The sequence below is a fragment of the Drosophila virilis genome, chromosome 4 (genome assembly GCF_030788295.1).
Source record: "Drosophila virilis strain 15010-1051.87 chromosome 4, Dvir_AGI_RSII-ME, whole genome shotgun sequence".
Classification (NCBI taxonomy): Eukaryota; Metazoa; Arthropoda; class Insecta; order Diptera; family Drosophilidae; genus Drosophila; species Drosophila virilis.
The window spans coordinates 18,884,877-18,896,119 of NC_091546.1; the positions used below are offsets into that span (position 1 = coordinate 18,884,877).

General features: G+C 37.1%; 1 long non-coding RNA gene across 1 annotated transcript; it reads left to right on the top strand.

Annotated features, from left to right (window-relative positions):
- Positions 1-7,581: 7,581 nt before the first annotated feature.
- LOC116651410 (uncharacterized) lies at positions 7,582-8,665 on the top strand. The gene is made up of 3 exons (XR_004304414.2): positions 7,582-7,867; positions 7,955-8,130; positions 8,207-8,665. It is a non-coding gene; the product is annotated as an uncharacterized lncRNA (long non-coding RNA).
- Positions 8,666-11,243: the final 2,578 nt, after the last annotated feature.

Consider the following 11,243-nt stretch of genomic DNA (forward strand, 5'->3'; position numbering starts at 1 on the left):
GTTAAATCACAAGATTGAGTGCGGTGCAGGACGAAAAGGAGCAACAATAATAACAGCCAAACACGTGTTTATGCATATGTGTGCGTGTGTGGGTGTGTGGGTGGAGTAGGGGGATTGTTATAAGTTGCAGTTGAGCGGATATTTTGTACTTCAGTGGCTACGGCAATGGAAGAAGCAGCAGCAGCAGCAGCAGCAGCAGCTGCAACAGACTGTGGTAAATTAAGTGGCAAATAAACAGAACCTTCTTGAGGCCACTAAAAAATGCATAACGATCTTTAAAGTGGGCAGAGCTTTTAACAATTTTAAAACGAATTTCACAATCTCTTCTTTCATTTTTTTTTTTTAAAGGATGGACAGGGAAAAGGTTGTTTCCGGCAGGCCCGCCGGTCTCCTCATGCATATAAACATAAAAAAAAAGCCGCTTTATTGTCAATTTTAATACGTTTTGCATTTTATGCGATTTGCCCAGGCAGCTGAATAATCCTTTGCCTTTGTCATAAAAAAAGTGCACAAGAAGTTAGCGAGGAGGGCGAGGCGGCAGCAAAATATAAGAATGAAATATATATAGACTGAAATTTACGAGCATCGTCGCTCGTCTTGAGTGTGCCCTTTGACATGACATTCAACAGCTTTACGTGCGCTCGTGCCTAATTTAAGGATAAGGCGGTAAGGGGCTGGGTGGGGCGGGCACGGTGCGTGCCCTGCACTGCCATGGATGTCTGAGATTTAACCTTTTGGCATTTAATCGAATTTATGCATAAAACAAACAGCGGACAGCAGTTTACTTCACTTCAATTCAGTTCACTTCAGTTGAGTTGAGTTGAGTTAAGTTCACAGTCTACACTTCCGGCCCGGGCCGTTCGGCAGCCACTTAAAAGGATTAAAACTTTCCATAATATAATGTCATTTCAAATTGACAGTGAAATCAACTGAAATGTTTACTTAACACGCCCCCAAATAATACAGACCGCCCCCCCACCCAACCAAGCAACGCCGCTTGCCGCTAACATCTTAAAGCCAGGTCATAAGATTGCCAATCATATGAGACTTGCCATTTCTCTCGCATAGCTAATCCGCTTAGCATTACGATAACTTAACTTTTGAGCCATTTAAATCAGTGCTCGGGCTTGTTTGTGACTTTTGGGTCGCGATAAGACAGTCAACTCCCTGGATTTGAGGGGAATGTTGTTAGCCGGGGAGGGTCGTGTGCCCTGTTTGTCGGAGCATCAATTACAGCGACAGACGGCAGTTTCGCCTAATAATGCAGAAAATGCCAAACAAAGTGTTTAACGTTGTCAATTTAACAACCTCGAGCGCTTTTTTATGGCTCACGCTATCCCCGTACCGCAGCGCTTCGCTCTATCTTGGCACGCCCTGCTCCCCCCATCGCCATCAGCACCTTTTTCGCTGGCATGCCCAACAACACAAACAGGCGTACAATAACAACACTGACAACGAGGCAAAACAACAACAAGAGCAACAAAAGCGTCAACGCTAGAGAAAACTTAAACAAAGAACCAAACGCACAGTGGGAAAAAATTTGAACAGCAATTTGTGTGCTTCAAATTTGATGTAAGAATTCAAATGCTTATTATAATTTTGCGATATAATGTAATGTCCTTTAATTATATTTAGCCACAATTAGAAGGGACCTGAGATATGAAACTTTAAGCTTATTCCTCATGCTTGTCCTTCCACGCTCTCATTTACTGAAGGCTGCATGAGTTTGATTTAATAAATAAATAAATAAACTTGTTTAGTTCAAAGTAAAATATAACATAAGAAACATTTCAAATAGGAAATAATAGTAAAATGAAAAAAAGAGCATCGAAAAATATACTATAATATAATATAAATATGCTATACAAAAATTAACCATGTATAAGCCAGCATATACCCAGTTTGTCTTCTATTTTGAGTTAATCTCTTTACCCAAATACTTTTTGGGGCAATAATGCGTCTTCCATATGTTGAGATATGCTTAAGCAGAGGCCATATACATTATAAGTAGATTATCTAAGCGAATTAAGTCGTACTCCGCGGGATATTTCGAAGAGACACGCTAGTGTTGTGAAACGCGCAGACAGTGAGGCACCGTTCAACACTGTTGGAGTAAAATAACAGAAGTGGCTGTAGTACAGTGTGCTCTTACGTCAATTTATGGGATTTGACAGTACATTTGACATAGGAACTCACTGTGTTTTTCCACTTTGTTTTATTGTGATGTGTTTTTACATAAAATCAAACTCAATTGCGTTGTCGTTTTAATTTTCCGCCTCTAACTTGATTTATATTATCGACGAGTTCATCAATGTGTGAATTTTTGATGTCAACTCAATATTTACACACTTAATAGCTTCATTTGCGGCACTGTGGCATATGCGGAGACAACGCGGTGGCAGCCACGCGCGCGATACGCAGACAGAAAGAGGGACAGGCAGACAGGCAGGCAGTGTGTGGCGCATAAAGCGGAAGGTAGGAAAAAGCTGTGGCAACTGGGCTCCTCCAGCTGGATTCTGGCACGCCGCAGATGCTCAGACACACACAAACACACACACACGCACACACACTGACAGCAACTGAGACTGAGATACACGCATCGGCAGACAACACACATGTTAACATAAACGTCAAATACACAAAAGGCCGCCTACAACGATGCCGCGGCCTAGAAATGGACCCTAGTTAGATAGTCGTTACCAAAGCCAGCGTCTATGTTTAGGCCGGATCAAGGAGGGGAGGGGGGGTGTGTGTGTGTGTGGAAGCTTCGATATTGGATTGAGTGTGGGCCAAGGGAATATGCCGCTGTTCGCCGTACATTGGCTCTAAGTGGCGCCGTTTTTGCAGCGATTATCTCGAAACATTCGCAACGAAACGTTAAGACTGTTCAATTTTGGCAATTGATTGCCCGTTTTTCTTGGCCAAAATGTCTGCGTATCTTTGGCTATATGTGATTGCTATCTAATAGAGATGGCCATGTGCCAGGCACGAGCACAAAACATACACTTGAGTAAATAGCCTCATCTCGCAAGAGAGATTTTGTAAAAAGCCAAGCCTGGCTCGACCTGTCATGAAACCCTAAAAAGCATGCTACAATTTGTGCATATTAACATCCGATATTCACTTTAATTGCTCAAAACTTAACGATAATCTTTCTCATTCGCAAGCGACGCCATTTCACGTAATGAAGTTGTTTTATTTAATTTATTTAGAAATTAATATATTAATATATTTATAAATAAAACACTTTTTTAAATTTTTTGTATTTAACTTATACAACGAATTTTCTGGATTTTTGCGAACAGGGTTTTAAGATATTTTCGAGAATTTCACTTTTGCGACGAGCAGATAATCTCTTATAATTTACATTTAGTTTAACGTAGCTCTTACTCGGTCGATCCTTTATTTTTTGCGCCTTTAAGATGTCCCAGCCTGTGAATAAAATCGGCACGCGCTCATCTCTAGTATCTATAGTTACACACATACTTGGACTGTCCGCTAAAGCTTTGTGTTAGCTGCTGGCCAGCTGTCTGCCTACCTGCTAGGCCAGAATGGGCGTGGTCGTGTAGCCTGGGTACACTACATTAAGCTAACTAATGATGCATGCCAAAGACAACAACAACAACAGCAACAACAGCAACAATAGCAACAACAATGAGAGAACAACAACTTGAGAGCACGCAGCCAGCAGAGATAAAAAATTATGAACGCAAATCTTCAATATACACGCACACACACTACACACAGATACAATCACACACACGCAGACATCCACCCACCCAACATTATACTGGACCCGCAGTTGAAGCTGAACCTGTGTGCCACAGTTAATTGAAGTCATAAAAAGACAACAACAAAAGACAACAAACAAACATCTTTTATCAGCTTTTGTTGTTGTTGTTGTTGTTGTTGTTGTTATTTCGCTTGTTGTTTTTTGTTGTGCGTGTGAATTGCTCTCCTGTTTTTGTATGTTTTTATAACTTGTTTGTTTGCTTTTTCTTTACTTCAGTTGCTTTGCCTACGGTCTATCCACTTTTAATACCCTATAATAAGTAGTATTATTTAAAGAGAGTAACATAACAATGAAACACACAAGCATTTTTCAGCTTTAAAGTCCGAGTTATGTCTATGCCCAACTGTATATTGGATCTCGGTTACTTTAAAAGCAAGTCTTACATCATTTTCTTAAATATATAGGGTATATGATTTTGGCTTAAATTCGTTCAATTAAGGTACAATACTTTACTTATAAACAAAAAGTATATTGTTCTCCTATGCAGCTTAGAAAGCACACAAAAAGTTTGATAATGTAAGCAGCCAGCTGATGATGGCACAGAGAACGCTGAGGGGCAGCAAAAAGAAGGTCACTGGTTCGAATTCAGCAGTTACCATATTATGTATTAAGCACATTTGACAAAACAAACATTTGCAGCAAAGGATATTTTTATGATTGCCAACATTGGCAATAGCAACTTTTAGTTAGTCAAAAAATAATTTAGAAATTTTTATAAATTTATGCTCAAAGTGCTCTTTTCCACCAACAGAAGTAATATTACAACAATAATTATTTATATTTGAAGCCAAACCGAAAAAGAGTTCGTAAGGTGAACAAACAATTTCTCCAAGTTCAGTAAATGTTCGTGTTCTCAAAAAAAGTGTGTTTCCCATTTAGCAACATTGAAACATTTTGCAATAATTACAAAAATCTTACATTTGGCTATATGAAAAGTAAACAAATTTTTGGAAACTATTTTGTTTCAAGATTTTGAATTTTCGACATTTTTTATGACTATATATGATATATTGCGGCCTTCAGTATGCAATGCTTGTATAGGCATTTAAATTAATCTAAGCACGAAAATATATATCTATATATACCACTCTACAGGATATTACTCAGTCAAAGCATGCCCGAGACTCTAACATGCCCGCTTGTTTCTTATTATTATTATTTTTTTTTTTGTTGTAGTTCGTAAAACGATAAGGACGATTTGTCATGGCAGGACACAGAGATTAAGTTGCATTGGCGGCAATTTCCTCTCTCTCTCTCTGTGTGTCGACGCCATTTATGGATAGTCACTCGGCCAGGCCATATCGACGCTTCATAAAACTTAAGTAGCTGCCTGGCTGACAGTCGATGGCATTAAATTGAATTGCCCGGACCCTGAAGTTGTCAAGGAGGTGGAAATTATTACAATGACGACGACGACCATTGCTTATGGCTGCTGATCAAAGGCAGAGAATTCTTGCCTTAACACTGCAATGCATTTCAGCAAAAAAAAAAAACAGAGTAGTTCACACAAAGGACACTTGCGTAAAATGCAATACAATATATAATAATGTATGCATTATATATGCACACAAGTACCACGAACACACTCATCATGAACACACACACACACACACACTCCCAAACAAATATATACATCAATATGTGTGTGTATTATATAGTAAGACACCTACGCCATAGTGCTGGGCAATTTATGAAAACTGTGATTTTATCACAGCTAAATAGCGAATATTCACTTTTAAGCTACACTCTCTAGCGTTGATTCATTGTATTGTATTTGAAAAAAAGTATCATGTTTAAGAAATACTCATTTGAAAAATATAAAATAATAAATGATAAATAAATTGAAATTATATTTTAATAAAAAACATATTTTAAGTAAAAACATATTGTCATTTGAATCTATAGAATATGTATTATACACATAAATTATTAATAAATATTTTAGATTATAAGTATTTATACATTATATATTATATATATGTAACCGCTTTTAATTCCCATTTTGAAAAAAAACATTTTCGTGTTCAAAAATGATCATTAAAAATTTTAAAATTATAATAAAATAAATTATTTTCTTTTGAACTGAAATTATAAAATTAAACAAATATAATACTAGCGGGAATAGCCCGGCCTTGCTCGTAGAAAAAATTCTCTCAAAGATTTTTGAAAATGATATTGAAACCGATCCGACGGTAAACAAAAAATTTTTATAGAATTGTTTTCCGCCTATTTACCACTGTTGCGGGTGAAAAGAAACGAATAAAAAGCTTACCAAAATTTAAGTTAAATGTAGATAAATATAGCAATATTTGTATATATGTAGACATTACTATAAACAAAATATTATTATTTTGTAATTTCGAAACTTGCAGCTAAAATTTAACGTACCCATGCAATAACTATCTAAACTTCTGTACCAAGTTACAAGCTAGCTAGTCCTTTAATAAGAGACTAAAAATATAGTTCCCAAAAGAATCTGCGTATATCCAATAATAACACTTGTGCTAATCTGAGTTAGTTTTAACCAAAACTTTATTTCTGTACACCAGAGAGCAGCCGCATAACAATTGGCACATTTACAAGAATACACCTATTTAAATCATGCCACACACACAATTCCAGCACTTATCACATAATTATTTATTAAAATCAAATTCAGATCACAATCGCTGTGATTGTGTAAGCGTGTGTCTCTCTCTGTGTGTGTGTGTGTGTAGAGAAAGCACTAATACTCATCTCTGGCTGGCACAAATACATGTGCAATATGCATGCAATTTAACGGCAACAACAAATGGACGAACTGAACATTTTTAGTTGCATTAATTATTCAAAAACCTCAAAATGGAATAACTTGTTTTACACAAGTATGTACTCCATATTGTTGGTTTGACTGCATCGTGTGACCAGGACTGATACACACACCCACAGATATAATATATATACATATATATAGGACAACGTTTTTATTTTATGTGCTCTGCCTTTGCCGCACTTAACGTGTGAACGTGTGTGTGTGTGTGAATGCCGCCCTACGGCAAATATTGCATGTCCAAGCAGTTGAAGCATTCGTCTATGCTCGAATCTGAATTGCAGGGCATGCATCAAATGTGTGCGGCATATTGGGTCAAATGAAAAGTTGAAAGACATTAGCTCAATACTCTAGCGGGCAAATAGAAATGTCTGTCTGTCTGTGAGCTAACATGTGTGTGTGTATCTCTGCATCTATGTGTGTATCTATGTGTGTGGCTATCTGTATTCGTTTAAGATGATAGCACACCATTGACAGACATCGCTATGCAAATAAAATTCCCTATTCGCTTTTTTCATTTTCTTTATTTTTTTTATACCTGCAACAGAAGCAACTTTCAATCAGCCGCACAATTTATGGGACAGGTTTAATGGATAAGTTCAAGCCGGGGTCTGCTGGGATATGTGCTGAAAGCTGTGGCATGTTTTGGCAAATCTTGAATGCATAGAAAGTTTAGAAAAGAAAGTGCACAAGTATATCAAGTATTTAATCAATAATCAAAAAAATAAATAAATAATTTAATACTTTATTTGTATACTTGATCAAATTAAATACCCAAAAGGTTTTACCTTCAACAAGCCAGCTCCATCACACCAACAGCACATTTGTAATTGTGTTAGTGTATCAAATTTAGACAATTAGAAGTTATCGATAACACAATCACAGCTCTGTCCGTGGTTATCGTGTGCTGTAATCGCTGCAGTGCATTCACAAGTGCAGCCAACTTGACATGCCGTGTCGCATGACCATTGTCATTGTAACAAACAACAATTGTCAATTTTTGAGCTCAAATGCGAAATACAAAAATTAAAACAAAATAAAAATATACTAAAATGCACTTTGTTTAATTAGCGCTTGTCGCAGCGACTCAAGTGGCCCGTGGTTCTGTGCAGTGTGCTCATTGTTCATGTCGGACATGAATAGGCCTTTAAGAGCGCAATAAACAGGCAAACAAACAAACAAGCCATACACCACAGCCACGCCCACCAATTATAATGAATAGGATTTGTGTCCGTGTGTCCGTGCCTGTGTCTGTGTCTGTGTCTGTGAGTGTGTGAATACAAGTGTACATCAAAGTGTGAATGCTGCCTGGCAGCAAAACGATAATAATCTTCGTTTGCGTCTGGTTTCAGTTGCCTCCAATTGCAGCTCGTAGATCTGAGTTTAACTCCAATTGTGGACTGAAAGTTGTGGACCTCGGGCGGGCTGGACTTGTTTGTATGCTGTGTACTGGACCTGTTTGTGTCTGGCCAACATGTCCCAAGTCTATTGTTCTGCGGCATGCTGTCTGACCAAGGTCTGAGTGTGGGTAGGTGTTTGCTTGGCAATTGATGTAACTGTAACTGACCAAAACGTCGGACGTCTTTTTGGTTGTCTATTTACAGCCGTGATTTGTCTATGCCTGTGAAGCCAGCCTTTGTGCCCCGCACCACCCAGAGCATCTAATGCTGTCTCACTAATTGGCAGTTTAACAGCATAACTGTCCGAACTTGGCTTGGAGTGGGATTATGATTATGCAATTTCAATTAGAGCTGACTAATGGCCATAAGCATGTAAAACCCCCAATCAACCGTCTATGCCTATATTTTAATCAGTTGATGTGCTACGCTTGTGTTTCGGATATCAACTTACAAATTATTGAACTTCCGCATATCAATTAAACTTTTGTTTTACATTTTTTTAACGTTTATCGATTAGTTTTAAATAAAAGCTGTGTAAGCTTTAAATGTACATATATAATGTAAGAATTAGTGTTAATAATTTGATTAGAATTTAAAATATGCATCGCATTGCATATGCTGGCAGAACAATTTATTACAGCTTTCTCCCAGGACGATTTTAAATAATTGCAGTTATTTATAAAAAATTGAAATGTATCAATTACCTTGTTTATAATATTTAGTTTGCAGTTCTTCGATATAAGTATTTTAAAATAAACTATATCGGTTTTTTTTATCGATCCAGAAATGACAGTATTTCAATCGTTTTCTGCCCAAAAGAGATTTCACTGTATATCCACACTTTGATTGTCCAAACATAACGTAAATAACTTTAAAAATATTAATAAGTAACGAAAGTTAATTAACATAAAGTCGACTTCAAGTTGGTTGGCTCAAGTGCTCTCAAAATTATTGAAATAACTTCATAAAAGTGGATTGGATGATGCTGAAAGCAATCTGGAGATGTAGCTGCCTGCCTGGCGGAGTGCAGTGATGCATCTTTTAAGCCTGACGGGCCCAAAAATTTTAATTTCTAAATAAACTTTGAGAAGCTCTTTGGTTGGCGTGTCAAGAGCAGCAAGCCCCAAAAATAAACAGGGATAACCCGCAGCGGCCGTCCCCCCTCCTTCCACGACAATCCCATAACCCCCATGAACCGAAAAACCCTTCAGTTAACTTTTCTTTATGCAGCGCGCAAATGAAGTGCTGCAAGAGTGTGAATGCGTGTGTGAGTGTGAGCGCTGAGTATGAGTGTATTCAAGTGTGCATGTGTGCATATGTGAGAGCGAGTGTGCAAGTGTTTTTATTAAAACCAAATGACAAACTTTTGCCTGCAACAGCAGCCCTGAACCAGAAGCAGCGAGAGATAGAGAGAGAGAGAGAGAGAGAGAAGGAGTGAGTTGGAGCCAGAACGAGAGCCAAACCAACAACGTCAACAACAGCCAAAAGCTAATTTACACTTTTGTTGTTTCGGTTACTTTATATATGCCACGCCTTTAACTCCCAGCCAGCCGCCCTCCTATATGGCATAATGGAAAAACTATTTCTGCGAGTGGAACACACAAATGTTGTCAAAAAATTTGTGAATACTAAAAAACAGTCAACAGACAAGTGGAATGAGGCAGGCGCTTAAAAGGGTGCGAGCTGAGAAGCGCGGAGAAGAGCGTGTAAAACAGAAATAGTAAAAAAAAAAAACAAATCAAATGTGTGAACTTCAACACTATTTACCGCCAAAAGAGTATGCACGGAAAAAGTTTATTCATTTAGTTGAACGAGCGCAGACGGCAGCAGCCAACCAGCACACATGCCACATGCTACCCCTATCCACCCTCCAGGCACACCCTCGCCACGCGACGGCCCTCAAAGGGGGGAAGGTATGGCAAGTGCATTTCGAGTTCATTTTGTGCACAAGTGCCATGCAAGTGGGCTCAATTTAAATTACTTACAATATGGCATATAAGCTCATTAGAATGACAGCAGATACAGATACAGACACAGATACAAATTAATATATATACATATACACAGCTACAGATACAGTATCTGTGTCTTTAATGAGCATTTGTGGAGCAGGAGGCGTTTTACAAATGAAGCACAACCAAATGAGGCGTGATATTAATCAATGCATTTTAAACAAAAGACATGGGCGAGCATGGAAATACATAGTACACGTTGATTATCTATGCGCAGATAGAGGCGTGCCCTCGAAGAGCTATGGAGAGGGATTTTTGTACATGGAGTGTATATCAATGAATACGTGCATATAATTAAGAGGAAATGAATATAAATTGTAGGAAATTAAAATCAAACTAATGTATTTAACTTAAGATTATATCATTAAATCCCTTACACGAACACTTTAAATAAATTGCAAAATCAAATAGGAGTGGTTAAGGAGGCATGGACGAAAATTATAATATATTCATGCTCTTTGGAATGTTTAAAAATAATATTATAATATAGGTAAATGCTCATGCTCTTTGCCTTGCTTAGTTTAATTAGTTTGAGTTACAATTTAGAGTAAAATCAATAAAAGTAAGTTAATATGAAGAAAGGAAAAAAATAAAACGAAATTTTCGCTATTCGGTAATTAACCTTAACTAGATAAAATGATTCAGAAAAATAATAGAATGATAATAATAATGATAATTATGATATATGATAATGATAATGATAATAATAACAATAATAACAATAATAATAATAATAATAATAATAATAATAATAATAATAATAATAATAGTAATAATATTAATAATAATAATATTAACAATAATATTAATAATAAAAATACTAAAAAATTATGAGAACTGAACTGATTACGGCTTAAACATATAGGAAAAATAAATAAATTTGATCTGGCTTAGTTCTTTTCGGCTGACGCTCTATCCCACGCTCACTACTAAAGAATCCTTAAGAAAATAATAAATAAAAAGAAAACTAAAAGCCAAGTTTGACAAAATCCTTTAAGATAGTTTTCAAACAGGAAGAGCTGAAAGTACTTTTTAAAAGACAATTTGGACATGTTATATATTGTCTTGTTGCACCCACTCGTTACACGCTTTACACGCTCGAGACTGTCAACTCTATGACAAAGTCATTACAGCAATATCACCTTCTCCCCCAACACCCCTTCCGTACGTCTACTGCACTCTTCTCCAACCCGCTGGCAGCCAGTTAACCAGAGACCAGCAGCAGAGTC